This window comes from Myxine glutinosa, chromosome 5, assembly GCF_964187855.1.
Source record: "Myxine glutinosa chromosome 5, kmMyxGlut1.1, whole genome shotgun sequence".
NCBI classification, from domain to species: domain Eukaryota; kingdom Metazoa; phylum Chordata; class Myxini; order Myxiniformes; family Myxinidae; genus Myxine; species Myxine glutinosa.
Window position 1 is genome coordinate 4,540,870 of NC_136265.1, and position 13,771 is coordinate 4,554,640.

General features: G+C 47.0%; 1 long non-coding RNA gene across 1 annotated transcript; it reads right to left on the reverse strand.

Annotated features, from left to right (window-relative positions):
• Positions 1–6,860: 6,860 nt before the first annotated feature.
• LOC144892195 (uncharacterized) lies at positions 6,861–13,103 on the reverse strand. The gene is made up of 2 exons (XR_013623396.1): positions 10,815–13,103; positions 6,861–10,784 (listed from the first exon to the last, which is right to left on the reverse strand). It is a non-coding gene; the product is annotated as an uncharacterized LOC144892195 (long non-coding RNA).
• Positions 13,104–13,771: the final 668 nt, after the last annotated feature.

The following is a 13,771-nucleotide window of genomic DNA, read 5'->3' on the forward strand; positions in this document are numbered from 1 at the left end:
CTCCTCGCCTAGATCTCCGCAGGGGAGGTGGGGAACAGCAGGTGCGGAGAACGACAATACATGGCGGCGGCCTCGAGATGATTATGGGGACAACGCTGGTACCCGAACTGTTCGAAATCAGGGGGCTACGGGCCCAAGACAAACTTATTTTTCGGGGGGCCCGAGGCAGACCACGAGTTTTTCCTCCGGGCCTACTTGCGCTTTTTGCAAGAAACCTGGACACTTGATGTCCAGCTGTTACCTCATGAAAAAGGAAAACCCAGAGCAGAGTCCGACTATTACCACTCCGAATGCGATGGCAAGCGTAAGAAATCGCCCACAGAAGAGTTACCAACCGTTTATTTATGAGGGGTTGGTCTCACTCAAGGGAGACTTGACTAACCTAAGACCGGTTAGGGTTTTGAGGGACACAGGAGCCCATCAATCCTTAATGCTTGAAGGCATTTTGCCATTGTCAAAGAGTACCGCAACTGGTGATAGTGTTCGGTTACAAGGGATCGGTGGCTGTGTTAGTGCCCCACTTCATGTTATCCATTTGGAATCCGATTTGGTGTCAGGACCGGTCACCGTCGGTTTACAAGCCACGCTTCCTGTAGAGGGAGTATCTGTGATTATCGGGAATGATTTGGCCGGGGGGCAAATTTATGGTAACCCGAGGGTGGGTAAAGAGCCCCGCAGGGGAAATAACACCACCCCCGCTCGGGATGGCGACAAAAGTTCCAAGTTATTTGTCGGGAGACTGAACTTCAACACAGAGGAAGAAGTTCTGACCTCTGTCTTCAACAGATATGGGCCGCTGGTGGAAGTGCGGGTGGTAAAAGACAGGGAAACGCAACGGTCAAGAGGGTTCGGTTTTGTCACGTTTGCAAGCACAAGAGACGCCAGAGAGGCAGAGAAGAATTGGAATGGTAAGGCTTTGGAGGGTCGGACCATAACAGTAGGGAAGGCCTTTCGTAGGCGTCGAGAGGTCTACAGAAGAGGACAACTTGGCGGTAGTTTTGGGGTTGGCAGCAGCCGATATTACTATGGAGGCTCCCCGAGTTACGGCACCTCCCGAAAGAATGAATGTCAGAGCACTGGCCGAGAAGGAGACCGCCAGTCAGGTAACGGCTGGGACAAGAGGTCCCACCGTAACTGTTAGGAGTCTGGAGAAGTTGAAGCACTAGATACGAGGGAGCCGCCGAGCCGGGGCTCCTACACGGACTAACCGTGAACACCACGTTCTTAAAGGCGTCCAGGTAGTGAACATTCCTGCACGGACTAACCGTGAACTCCACGTTCTTAAAGGCGTCCATGTAATGAACGTTCCTCCCCGGACTAACCGTGAACTCCACATTCCTTAAGGCGTCCATGTAGGGAATACTCAGCTGGGCCTCCCGAAAAAGTGCTATCAAGAGGTTTAACGTTGGGGCTTTGGTCACCACCTCTTAACCGTCAGTCAAGAGAAACTAGAAGTGGTTGACGCTTGGTCCAGAGTGAATTAATCTAGGGGTTTTGTGAAATTTTGTTGGCCGGCACAGAAAGTTTTCGCTGGGTTCAAACTTTCTTTCTTGAAGGGGGGGGAGTGTTACGGATATCTGTGAATGTATGTGAATTACTATTCAGGTCTTTGCTTATTAATGTGTAGTCGATTGAAGGTTGTTGTGATTAAAGGGTCAGGAGCCCTTCTGGGAAAAAGGAGACCGGAAACGGAAGAAGAAAAGACATGAGGTCCTGGAGAAGCGACGATCTTCTTCCTCTTCCTCGCCCAGCTCCGACGCGAGTTGGGATCGATATAGAGCAGCGTGGAGGACGCTGCGTTTGAAAGCCCGTCTGACAAAAGGAGTTACCTGCGCGGGGTAATTACCCCTAGACACATCAAGTTGCCGTGGGTTCGTGCACGGAACCCAGCGTCCGGCACAGTTCGCCTCACCGTCTACAAGGACGCGTACGTGTCGCACCTTGGGCCTCGCGCGCGTTGCAAGCCGCGCTTGGTTTTGCCCCGTTGCTTGGCAAGGAGGTGTGCGCTGCAGCAGCTGTCCCCGGTGCGCGACGTACACGTTTGGAGCACGTCCGCCCGGGGTTCGTTCAACCGCCCGTGTGTGGAGAAGCCGACCATCATCTTGGTCAGGAGGGGCCCAGAGACATTGTGAGGGACAGAGACCAAAGGGGTCGTGAGTACCCAAGGGGTCGGGAGTGGGGAAAGGGGACACACATATTTAAGATGGCCATCTTAATAATATTGGTGATCAATTGTTGATTGTTGATTGTTGACGATTGTTGATTGCTCGGGGAATATATTATTGATTATTCCGGATCCTTGGTGTGGGGTTTCTTATTGACTGGAATTCATATTGATTGCGTTACGAAAGCGTATAAATCATTGATCTTTCTGGCGGAGTTCCTCTCACGGTCCGGGGGTCACCGAGACCAGGTAGTTACCGGGAGGACCACGTAACAGGGAGGGGGGGGGGGGGGACGTGAGGCCATGATGTGGTAACTACATGGAGGGGGGGACGTGGGGTCATGATGTGGGAACGAGGGGGGTGTGGACATGGGGTCATGATGTGGGAAGGAGGGGGGTGTGGACGTGGGGCCATGCTGTGGGAACAAGAGGAGGGGGGGACGTGGGGTCATGATATGGGAACTCAGGGAGGAGGGGACGTGGGGTCATGATGTGGGAACTCAGGGAGGAGGGGATGTGGGGCCATGCTGTGGGAACAAGAGGAGGGGGGGACGTGGGGTCATGATATGGGAACTCAGGGAGGAGGGGACGTGGGGCCATGCTGTGGGAACAAGAGGAGGGGGAGACGTGGGGTCATGATGTGGGAACTAGGGGAGGAGGGGATGTGGGGTCATGATGTGGGAACTCGGGGAGGAGGGGACGTGGGGTCATGATGTGGGAACTCGGGGAGGAGGGGACGTGGGGTCAGGATGTGGGAACTAGGTGGAGGGGGGACGTGGGGTCATGATGTGGGAACTAGGTGGCGGAGGGAAGGGGGGGGATCCCTGGGGCCATGATGTGGTATCTAGGGGAGGGGGGGACGTGGGGTCATGATGTGGGAACTCGGGGAGGGGAGGACGTGGGACCTCGGGGAGGGGGGGACGTGGGGCCATGATGTGGGAACAAGGGAAGGTGGACGTGGGGGTCATGATGTGGGAACTAGGGGAGGTGAGGACGTGGGGTCATGGTTTGGGAACTAGGGAAGGGATGTGGGATGGGAGGGGGAGGAAGGGGGCATGAGGCCATGATGTGGGAACTAGGTGAAGGGGGGGGACGTGGGGTCATGATGTGGGAACTCGGGGAGGGGAGGACGTGGGAACTCGGGGAGGGGGGGACGTGGGGTCATGATGTGGGTACTAGTTGGAGGGGGGACGTGGGGTCATGATGTGGGAACTAGGGGAAGGGGAGGGGACGTGGGGTCATGATGTGGGAACTAGGGGAGGAGGGGACGTGGGGTCATGATGTGGGAACTAGGGAAGGGATGTGGGATGGGAGGGGGAGGAGGGGGGCATGAGGCCATGATGTGGGAACTAGGTGAAGCGGGGGGACGTGGGGTCATGATGTGGGAACTCGGGGAGGGGAGGACGTGGGAACTCGGGGAGGGGGGGATGTGGGGTCATGATGTGGGTACTAGGTGGAGGGGGGACGTGGGGTCATTATGTGGGAACTAGGGGAAGGGGAGGGGACGTGGGGTCATGATGTGGGAACTCGGGGAGGAGGGGACGTGGGGTCATGATGTGGGAACTAGGGAAGGGAGGGGGAGGAGGGGGGCGTGAGGCCATGATGTGGGATCTAGGTGAAGGGGGGGGACGTGGGGTCATGATGTGGGAACTAGGCGAGGGGGGTCGTGGGGACATGATGTGGGAACTAGGGGAGGGGGGTTTTGGGGCCATGATGTGGTAACTAGGGGAAGAGGAGGACGTGGGGCCATGATGTGGGAACTAGGGGAGGGGTGGACGTGGTGCCATTATGTGGTAACGAGGGGAAGGGGGTCGTGGGGTCATGATGTGGGAACTAGGGGAGGGGGGGGGGGACGTGAGGCCATGATGTGGTAACTAGGTGGAGGGGGGGACGAGGGGTCATGATGAGGGAACGAGGGGGGTGTGGACGTGGGGTCATGATGTGGGAACGAGGGGGGTGTGGACGTGGGGCCATGATGTGGGAACAAGAGGAGGGGGGGGGGGGGACAATATATATATGTTGGAACCCATCTGTGGATCGGTCCCATCGGCCGTTGGGTCTGACCCATTTGTGGATGCACGAGAAATGACAATGCAGACCCATCGGCCGATGGGTCTGCGCCATCTGCGGATGTGTTGTTCACCTTGAAGGAATGTGTTGACAGAATGGTGCTCTTCAATCAGGTACAAAGTCATTGGAATTACATGTGGTAGGAATTTAACATAGATGATTTTTTAATGTTTTATTATCTATTTCTACCCATCTATTTATACATTTTGTCAATACATTTTGTAATTAACAGATACATGGCAGTTTTAGTAAAGCTTTACATAACATACTCAACATTCATACAAAACATTAGGTGTTCTTCTGATAATGGCGGAGGGGAATGGTGGCAGGGTAGAGAGTGGCAGGTGCTGATGAAGGTGATGGCGAGGGTCACGAGGTCACAAACCACATGTCACGGACTGCTTTATAAACATTTATGACATCAATTGCTTATTTTTAGGTTCAAATAAACATACTTATCCACCATTGATGCATACACATTCCTTCAAGGTGAACAACACATCCGCAGATGGCGCAGACCCATCGGCCGATGGGTCTGCATTGTCATTTCTCGTGCATCCACAGATGGGTCAGACCCATCGGCCGATGGGACCGATCCACAGATGGGTTCCAACATATATATATATATATTAATATATATATATATATATATATATATATATATATTAATATATATATATATATATATATTAATATATATATATATATATATATATATTAATATATATATATATATATATATATATTAATATATATATATATATATATATATATATATATATATATATATTAATATATATATATATATATATATTTATATATATATATATATATATATATATATATATATATATATATTAATATGTATATATATATATGTATATATATATATGTATATATATATATATACAGTGGTACCTCGGCTTACGAGTTTAATCCGTTCCGTGACGGAGCTCGTAAGCCAAATCGCTCGTAAGTCAAAGCAAATTTTCCCATTCAAATGCATTGAAATGCTATTAATCCGTTCCAGCCTCAAAAAAAAAACACCAATTTTTTTTGTTAGGTGCTTTTAAATAACAAAAATGTACTTTATAAATAACAAATAATGTATAAACAAGCACGACCTCGTATATACTGTACATAATACAAGAGAATGTAAAGAAATAAACTGGTTTTATTAAGCAGAGGAGAAGAGCATGCCAGGTGAGGTGTGCGTGTTGTCGACTTGGCGAGGCAGTACGATCGTACTCCTTCTACGATATGTACGATTTTGAAGCAGAAGGAGTCCATAAAGGCTATAACGCCAGCCAAGGGCGTTACGATTATTTCAAAGCTCCGGACCTCTATCCATGAAGATATGGAGAAGTTGTTGTTTGTGTGGTTGAAGGAGAAGCAGCTCGCAGGAGATACCGTGACCGAGAGCATCATGTGTTTGAAAAGATTGAAACTCGGATATCGAGCACGGACCACGAGGTGTTTTTTCTTTTTTCTTAATCTCGGTTTCAGTGAACTTTTGCTCTGTGCTCACGTGTACTGTACCTGTACCTGTAATGGTACGTCAGAGGATGGCACCTGTTGTCATCATATTAAGTGCAAGATGTTCTGCATCGTAAGTTGGTACACCGTGGTCTTTCGGCGGTGTTTAAGCCGGCCGTATTGGCTTCTGTCACCATTGGCATTGAGTCTTTCGATGTAGGTAGGTCGTTGTGTGCCGGTGCCTTGGCCGAATTCCTTCATTGCTGCATTGTTAGCTCACCTGGTTTTTTATACCACATCTTTGGTTATCGGACCAGCGAATGACGTCATCTCCTCCAAAGTATGGCTTATTCTCACTTGTCTTGGACGATCTTCTACTTCTAGCCTTCCACCGTGCATTTGGTGTCCACTGTACTTACTGTACAGTGCCTGGTAAAATTGATGTAATGGGTTTTTGACCGTCAACGCCATGAACCGTCATGAACCATGAACCGCCATGAACCGTCAACGCCATGAACCGCTAACACTCAAAAGCCCATTTATCGCGCCTTATAAAGCAAAACGCAAACCAAAAGCCATGCCTCTCAAGCGCTGCGTGCTTCCGTGGTCACGTGATCCACAGGTGTAGCTCATTATACCCGCACGCGCGACACGCTTTGGCGGTCACGTGACCAGCCACTCTGGAGGCGGGGATCCCCGCCGATGACGTCACCGGCTGGAGCAAGGAGATTCCTCGCTCATGTATTTCGACGATTGCGTGTTTTATATCCAAGCAGAGATGCTTTCACGGCAAGATAACCGCGTGACCGGAACCGGAAGCCACAACCGGAAAATTCAAAAAAATAAATTTTTTGAGCTCGTACATCGGATCTCGGCTCGTATCCCAAAGCAACAAACCGCCCGAGCGACGGCTCGTATCCCGAAAAACTCGTACGTTGGGGCACTCGTAAGCCGAGGTACCACTGTATATATATATATATATATATTAATATGTATATATATGTATATATATATATATATATATATTAATATGTATATATATGTATATATATATATATATATATATATATATATATATATATATATATATATATATATATATATATGTGAAGAAATAGCTCTTCGTTTGCAAAAGAAGTCCACAATAGCCTGAAATGACGCAGCTTTATTAAAAACCAACTTATACAGATCCGGAAGAAGCCAAGACATCTACAGCAAGAGCCAGTCTCATGCCACGTCAAGCCTTCCTGAAAACACATTGATTCCCAGTCCATTTATATAGGGACACGTTTTATCAGGAAATCTCCGAGGGAACAAACAAAACTGGGAGAGGTTCCTCCCCGGTGGGCCAAGCCCCCACCGTCATCCGCTCTGTTATTCGGGGGAGTCAGCCCTTCCTTATCATTCGGACCAGATATAGTTTCAAAAGCTCCGAGGTGACGAAAATGTAACTCACAGAGAGAAGAGTGCATGCTTGGCCAGATAAGACCATGCTTGGCCAGTCAGATAAGACCATAAAATATATGGGTTTGTTCACATGAGTAATTCAAAGCATGTTTATACAGAGTCAAGCGTTGCTGTGATTAATACAAAATATATATGGTAAAAACAATAGGTTTATGTCTGCAATCTAATCATTCTACTAGCGTTACACAAAATCACGCGCGTGAGCGTGATTTTACGACCGGCCTTATCTAGCCTTGAAAAAGCACACGTATACAATTTGTCCAGCACGACCGAAGCGAGCCTTTCCTCATCCAAAACTAAAACGAAGCAAAAACCCTTTATTAACTTTATGAAAATAGCATTTTTAAACAACATTTAAATCATAACACATTAGCAACCAACGTCTATAACTGAACTTTAGGCAATAACAAATCTACAACTTGACATTCCTTCCTCTTGTCTCGTCGAGACAAAGTATCTTAAGAGACAACGTGCCACATCGGGCTTTATTGAAAAATAATTGTGTAATGCGGGTATTGAAAAAATAATTGTGTAATGCGGGTATCTCCCAAGGGCATATCGTGCGCCCAAAGCGCCTCGCCCGTGCATTTGGCGAACGTGTCGTGTGGTGCGTGCTTGGAGCCTGAGGGCTCAGAACATGAAAGTCCATTAACGTTTCGGATCCACAACGAAGGTGTCTGGTCCAGATGAGGTTCTGCTCCGCCAGAGGGCCCGTCACCTCCCCTGCGGAACTTGCTCCCCCCACCCTTTGCAGGCTCAGTCCTTGCAGATCTTCGAAGTTAATCAACGATCATGCCCATGAGGTCCCTCACGTGCTGCTGTTCTGGGGAATACATAGTATTGTCAGTATCTTGTGTCTCAATTTCCTGGTCAGGGTACAGAGCGTAAAAATCCGATTCACTTGAAGCATTTGAACTTAATACATATGAAGAAAAGAGAGGGACTTCCTTTATGTCAAAGTCTCCCATGGGCGCCTGGTCGGCTTGCGGGTCTAGGACATCCGCGTCGGGTCCCTCGACCGCCAGACCCAGTGTCGCAATCAGATCCATAGTTGGGTCGGAAGGGGGCGTGCAGCTGTCAGCTTGTAATACATAAGCAGCGTTAGCCAGTACACGCAAGGGGTTTATAGCACAAGTATCACAGTCATCACATACACCGTTACAGGCAGCAGCCAGTTCCCACATGGGATCCGCACAAGTATCACAGTCATTACAAAATTCAATGCAATTTTCTGGAGCGCCGGTCGCAACTGCCTTGTTGAAGGACCCGTTCAGGTCGACGGCCTCTGTGGTCAGAGCCATAGTCGTTGTCGGCGGCTTCTTCACTTTCCATCCTGTAAAATACTTTCTCATACAGAGGAGGACTAGAGATTTCATTAGTGCCCCCCAAATTACTACCCCGATTATCACAGCCAGTGCGGTCAATAACCACTTCACTATGGTGCCCGTCCATCCCTGGAACCAGTCAGTGAGCCAGCTAAATGTATAAGAATTTTCGCGCGCGATCCGATCGATCGTCAGGGCGTGGCTAGTTTCCCTTAGTCTCACTATTGCGGCTGACACTCCTTCAGATGGATCGGGTATGTAAGTGCAACATTTTCCCTCTATAATTCCGCATACCCCTCCTTTCTCTGCCAGGAGCATGTCCAAAGCCACCCGATTCTGCATCACCATTGTACGCATGTGAATTACCGTGTCCAATAGTATGTCATGAGCCGTAGCGGTGTCGTTTGCCACCTTTTCTAGGGTCAAAGCCAATTTGTCTATCCGGAAACTATCCATGACTGTGCCCGCTCCTGGGAAGAAGAAACCAAACACCTTTTCCCATAGACTCCCGTGTAGTTTAGTGGTTCCATCTTCGTTCATGACTGACCTCTTATAACGCCTGTCCAAGGACTTTGGGTCTAGCTCATCCAGTATCTCAACGTCAGGAAGGACTGAACCCAGATAACATGTGCCCCCCCAATTATTTGGTAAATAGGGGTAAGCCTTGTCGCCGCATATAAACATTGTCCCATGGGGTGGGACCAGGTGGGTGGATAAGCACTGGAGTCCCTTTACCACCCCATTAATCCTACTAACCCCCCTAGAGAATGTTATAGCCGTTATGTTGTGGTTGTGTTTATCTTGCAGTACTATTCGTAATGTAATCCCCGAGCTCCCTTGTCCCAGCTTCCCGGGGAGAGTGTAGGCGCATTCTGATTCTCCCATACGCAAGTGGCCGGAACCCTGGAGGCAGACCCTCCCTTTCTGTGGTTTGACCCAGACGGGGGCAGGCCTCTCGGCCACATGGGCAATCATTGGCGGGCGATAATTAAATTGTCGATTGCAACTCTTGCCGTTGTCAACCCCTTCTCTTTCCAGCGTGGTGACTAAACATGGGGAATCGATAGGTTGTGAGCAGAGGTCATTGAGGGACAAGGGTAGCACTATCATGTGTATTCCTGTGGTGCCTGCTTGGGGAAAGCGCATGCACGACCAGCAGTGTGTCCTATTTTGAATTGTTGCCACTTCCCTGGCCACTTTCCAATATGTGTTTTCACCCTTCTTTGGGGCCTTATTCTGGGGTTGTGGCGTGAGTATGTATTCGATGCATGGTATGTAGTTCTTTTCGCCACCGGCCGCGCCAGGGGTCCAGACGCTGCACCGGACCTGCATAGTCATGCCTTTCTCTAGGCGCGTGCGTGTTTGTAGCTTAAAATCAGGGGTTCCCCATTTGTATCCTGGTTGGGCCAAGGTCTTAATGCTAGCTTGCCCGTCTTCCCGGAACTCTCGTTGCTTTTGTAGTACCATGCCAACGCGTCCAGGCCCTGCCGACAGTGCTAGCCAATTTATGTTCACCCAATTTGTGTGCAGGGCTTTCTGTTCGAAACATGGTAGTGATACTCTTTGTCCCCATGTTACGGTGAGGTGTCGGGTTTCGTTTTCGCATCTATTGGAATCGGAGTTTCCCCTAGCTGCTGTCGCTATCAATAGTATTGTACCTATGATTAGGCCCATCCTTACTGTGGTTGCTGTGGTGTAGTGTCTGGTGCTTGTATGGCCAACTTACAGTGCGTGGCGTGGATCCACGAGGTCTTGCCCTCGCAAAAGACTGCCGTTGGTGTATTCAGCAACACCTGGACTGGTCCCTTCCACCTTGGTTCCAAGGCGTTCTTGCAGGTGAAGTGCTCCACGAACACCTGGTCTTTTCCTCTGGTGGAACACCTGGTCCACAAGTCTCCTGGGAACGCCTGGTCTACAGGTCTCCAATTCATAGATTCAATTCATTCAATTCATAGTTTCATAGAACACCTTTTCTCCAATTTCCTAATCCACTTTTTTTCAAGTGGATCCAATTTTATCCAATATTCAATTTTTAAATTCAATCCCATTTAATCCAGTCCAATTCAAATTAAATTCAATCCTTCTCTCAGCATCCCATTACCTGTTTCCAACATCAATAAAAATAAAATTATAAAATTAATAAAAAATCAATCATCTCAACTCTCAAATCAAATCAAAAAATCAATCAAAATCATAAAAAAATCAATAAAATAATAAAAATAAACGAAAATTACTTCAGCGAGAGTTTCAACTAGAATTAACACAAACAAACCACCATTAACCTCCATTAACACAAACAAACCACCATTAACCTCCATTAACACAAACAAACCACCATTAACCTCCATTAACCTCCCCCTATTATTTATTTATTTTCACGAATAGACAAATAATAGAAATAACCTGGTCTACTTCCAATTTCAATTCTGGTCAGTTCTGGTGTCTGGTCACACACAATGTTTTCCTCACCCACTGTGATTCGCTCAAAATAGATTCTCACTGTTATGTCTGAAATTCGTCTCATGAAAACCCATTCAAGAGTCCGGTGTAACAGATAGCCAAACACATAGACACGCCGAAGACCCCAGGGTACCCATCAAACTAGCTTGTCCCCAGATCCACAACACAGCGAAACATGTAACTTTACTAAAACTAGAACGGGCACTCGGTAGAGCGCATACCTTCGCCGCAGCTACTTTTGTTGCCAAAATAAAAGACTACAAGATCTGTGTAGCAAAGCCACACCTACGTTGTCATGCGGGAAGATTTGTTTCAAATTAAACCATTCTATCCCGCCAAAAGTTTGATATTGTAATCACATCCATGACCTTTTCATGACCTTGACCTTGACCTTTGACCCGATCGATTCCAAAATCTAATCCGGATAATAACCTATCATCCCACCAAATTTCATGCGAATCGGTTGAATACTTTTTGAGTTATGCGAATAACATACACATACACACACACACAGACATACAAATACACAGCGATCAAAACATAACCTTCCGCTTTTGCGAAGGTAATAATCCCTTACTCATAACTAATACTCATAATAACTCATAATTACTTATGTAATTACTCATGCCAATACTTACTTAAAATAATGTAATATCCCAATCTTCACCCCCTATGCAAATCGAAGCACCCCGGACAATCCACAACCAATATCAACCACTGTAGCCGCCTTCCCGATTCCAGGCAGCCGCACACAGCCACATACATCTCCCTCCACGTCACACAAGACAACAGCCAACGAGTGTGTCCACCACACAGAAACCTTTGGCAATGCAACAACCGAACTCCCAGACAACCAACAACAAAACCCAATCCATCTCCATGGCTCATCAAGCAGTTCCAACTTAATCCAGCTTCACATACCGATTTCCCCAAAAACTCGTGAAACTTCACCCCCATTCTGGAAAAACCCTGGACTAAACCCTGACACCCTAAATAACTTCAGACCCATCTCCAATCTACCCTTTCTGTCAAAAGTTTTGGAACGTGCTGTGGCCACTCAACTCAAACATCACCACTCTGCCAATAACCTGTATGAAACATCCCAATCCGAATTCTGCTCCAGCCACAGTACTGAAACTGTTCTCCTCAAAATCACCAGCGACCTTTTCTCTCCTCTGGCGCCGGCAACCTCAACATTTTCATCCTCCTCACCTCAACGCCTCCTTTGACATCATCAATCACACCATTCTCCTCACCCTGTTTAGACCAGCTTGTGCCTATTAAACCCAAATCAGTTCACTCCCAAGCCCACAAGGACCACCTACTACTCTCAAATTATCCACTCTGGCTCCGGAATCCCAAAAGCACTCTTCTCTACAATAAACAAACTAAATAAACAAACTTTACAACGTGAACAAACTCCTCAGCGCCCTGGATACCGCCACCTGTCATTCAGAGTAGACAACAGCATCTCCTTTCTGGCTTTCAGCATCTCCTTTCTCCTTTCTGGCATCCAAATAAAATTCTGGCTTCAAATCAACTTCCTCGAACTTAACTATGATAAATCTAAATTAATCTTCGTTTGCCCAAAACCACTCATAACTTTGCCCCCAACATCGATGGTTTCCCAGTATCCACCTTTTATGAATTTTATGAATCTTCTCATTATTCGAAAGTTTACAAAATGTCCCAAATCTGTATATTATTTTCTACTGTGGTTATATTAAACCATTATTTTACAAAATCCAACTTTCAATAAACTGGAAAATGCTTCGCCATGGAATAGTCCACCACTCATATAAATAATCATAAGAGTTCTGCGAAACATCTCCATCTTTAAAACTTAGCCAACCAATTTTAAACCACATGTTTTCCCCCCAAAAAACAAGTCACATTCTTTGTATATTGCCAACATTGTTCATCGTTTAAGTATCATCCAGAACTAAATTTTTTTTTTATAAACCGTCAATTTGTAGATGCATTTATTTATATCCCATTAACCCAAGAACTCTCAATTGCTTGGTTATATTTTAGTAATGTCATATATCCATATTTCCTTTCCAAAATGTTCCTGATATACACATTAATCCCATCTGTCTTTGTTTCCAGATGAACTCAAATCAGGAAATCAACACAAATCCTTATTACCTCCAATCAATCACACTGCACATCATTCCCCATCCTTGATGGATAATTTTACATCCAGATGGGCACAGCATCCCGTTTTTGGCGACCCAGCCCTGAAACAAGCCCCTGGACTCCTTGCAGGCTGGACCAAAACCCCTGGACGAAGTTGCATCCCAGTACTGACTCTGCTGCCTTCTTGCAAACCACTTCAACTCCATGAATTTTACATGTTTCGTGAACAGAACAAAGCCCTCTGTAATCGTCAGATTGAACCTGCCCCAAACCCGTCCATATAAACTCCATTGTTGTCCTGTCCATCTCTCTGTGTTATATTTACATTTTGTGACTCACAGCTCCACATCGCAAAATGCTAGCTTCTACGAATCCAACAACCGTATAACTCCACAGACAGGCAAACACAACCACATCCTCCTCGCGCCCACACCTTGGCACAAGCCACACCACATACCGACAGTTGAAACCTCGATATTCCTCTTTCCTCGGATAAGCGTTCTGTTGAAAACGTGACATTTCTGCTCAAATTATTGAATTTTAATAACTTAACCTTACCAGCATCGCTCGCCAGCAAACCCTTTGTCCGGCGCATCGATCAACACAAATCCTTCGATGCATCTTCCAGCCGCCACTCCGCACTGTACCTCACTTACTGTTACTGTATGAA